The sequence below is a fragment of the Vanessa cardui genome, chromosome 7 (assembly GCF_905220365.1).
Source record: "Vanessa cardui chromosome 7, ilVanCard2.1, whole genome shotgun sequence".
Lineage (NCBI taxonomy): Eukaryota > Metazoa > Arthropoda > Insecta > Lepidoptera > Nymphalidae > Vanessa > Vanessa cardui.
The window spans coordinates 7,420,041-7,422,650 of NC_061129.1; the positions used below are offsets into that span (position 1 = coordinate 7,420,041).

The window sequence follows — 2,610 nt, forward strand, 5'->3', positions numbered from 1 at the left end:
CTATATGTTGTACTAATAGGTAAGTTATAGCGTGCAGTATCAACTGCTCGATATGTTATATTGTCAAAGTATGTGTGTATATGCTGTGGAGACTGTAGACTACATTATTGCTGATCACGTGATATCTCGACGAGTCGTTATCTTTATTGCTTTCCAGCTTTGTTCTGTTTGCTTTCTACTTTATATCAATTGGTAATCTAATATTTATATCGTTGTTACTGTACATACCGATTCTTATATTGTTGTAAAGAAATGTCGTATCGGGGCTGTGGTCGGTTAAATACGGTTTTCTTACGGCGTGAGCTCGCCACATTCTTTTAGAACGTGCACGCATTCATGTGACCAAGAATAGCATCTCGTGCGTGGATGCTAAAAAAATTGATAGGTTGTGATTGGACTAAGGGGTTGTTCGCGCACGGTCAACGATTTACATTCCTCACGATTTCTAAGGGTCGGTGTGTCGGGTCGGGGCGACTGATTTAAAAAACTAGGTCACAAAAACAAGCATTTCAAGAATTCCCGCGAATCTCGAGATATTACTTAATGTTTTTGTTGGGTCGATTAGGAGAAAGGTAACACGAGTTTCCGTGTCATAAAGGACCGTTCCATTGTTGTAATCAGATGAGGGCAAGAGTAAACAAATGGCTCGAGGTGGTGTAGTGCACTGTAGTGTGCAGGGAGGCGGAGTGCGATGCGCGGGCGCAGGCGGGGATCGGAGGGTCGGGCAGGTCAGGAGCATGAGGTCGCGCGCCGTGCACCGAGTAGATTAGTTACTAATGTCGTGCTCGAGCACCCTCCGACTACCGAATGAACTACATTATGCTGTAACGACAGCGGTCACGGTTATCTATAATTAAGGTAATGTATACGTTTATTATAAACTTCTATGTATCGGTGTGATGCCATTAATTATATTAATATTTAAATATTTCGTGACACAGAGGTTTGTTATTATTTAATAATACGTGATGATTAGTGTTATATATTCGGCAGCATATCGTATCGAAGATTCTGGTTTACAAAAAAAAAAGATTTTTTTTGGTTGACAATTAGTATCGTAGTAGCTTCATAATAAGTTATTTAACCTTTAATGAACGAAAGCTTGTTTTGGGAAAATTGTGTTTGAATCTCGAACAGTCACATTGAATGGATATTATTAGTTCGACAATCAAACTATTTATATGAAATGACTAATTTTCTGTTTCATTATTTTTTATTTTCGTTTAAATATTTAGTTTTCAGCCGAGTTGATGTATAATAAGTATTCGGTATACGATCGTATATCGAAAATTGACCGAATACGCCAAATACTAGTTGCTATTTTAATAAAATAGTTCTTCTTAAATTTCAATAAAAATAAAATTTATTTTTAAGTCTTGTAATTAAATGTTACATTTTTAATTTAAGAGAAAACTGCTTACTTGTACGAAACTGAATCTATAAATAATAAAAAATAATGTTAGCTAACATTCAAATAAACTTTTGGGCCTACAACATATGGTATGAATATGTAATGAAAAACTAATAAGTAATTCAGACACGCCAATTAAAAGAACACATGACATCAAATTTAATTGAATTCATCACGAACTTACTACTCACATAAATGGTGTATTCGTTTACGTAATAACAATATATAACAATAAACAACCAGAGTTGGGTTAAAATAAATACGAAGTTCGGCCGAACATTCTTTGAAAATAAAAAAATCGACAGAACTTCGGTTCGATTCCACCGCGCTTTTTCGAGAGTTTTTGTGGATTACAAGTACACCGTAACTGTAATTTTGATGAAAAAATGTTATTTTTTTTTTTTTTTTTAGCATTAGTTTTAGCTCTCATAAAAAAGTTGTTATATTTGAGCAGTACAATCAGTATGAATTAATTTATTAATACTTTTCAAATAACTCTGTATATTGTTCAATATGTCGTAGAATATAATTTAATTTTTATCACATTGTAAGATAAGGTTTACTTTTTCCTAATACAAAATAATACATAACCATTAGTATATAAATGTCTTATTTAAAAATATAAAAAATAAAAATTATGAAAGTGTTTAAATATTGACAATTCAAATACGCCTTTTGTGAAGTTTACTTGAATAAAATCCATTTGATAATAATTTATTTTATTACAAATTCCTACTTTTATTGAAAATGGAAAAAAAATCATTTTTATTGCAACAAAAATATAATTTACGAAATACATTAGTAGTAATTTTTAAATAAACATTAATCCATTTAAATACTTATAACATACATGACATATTCGTTACATTTTTAACAAGTAAAAAAATATGCTCCAGGTGAGGCTCGAACTCACAACCCCGGCATTGCTCACGAACACTGTCTTATAAGTACCGTGCGCTAACCAATTGCGCCACTGGAGCGATGAACAGACGAGCGAAATTATGTAACGCGTGCCACTCATCTCTTCCCGCCCCCCCGCGCCTTCCGCTAGTGCCCTATCTATCCATCGTTATAATGAACTTGATTACGTCATGCATTGAATTTATTTGATATTATTTTACGTTTAGCCAGGGAGTTCGCTGTATAAGGCAATAGGAAAACACATTTACTATTTAGATTTTAATATAATATAGTGTAAA

At 33.1% G+C, this 2,610-nt stretch overlaps 1 non-coding gene across 1 annotated transcript; it reads right to left on the reverse strand.

Annotated features, from left to right (window-relative positions):
• Window positions 1-2,299: 2,299 nt before the first annotated feature.
• On the reverse strand, window positions 2,300-2,391 carry Trnai-uau. Its single transcript is given in 2 exon segments — window positions 2,300-2,335; window positions 2,354-2,391. It is a non-coding gene; the product is annotated as a tRNA-Ile (tRNA).
• Between the last annotated feature and the right edge of the window lie 219 nt (window positions 2,392-2,610).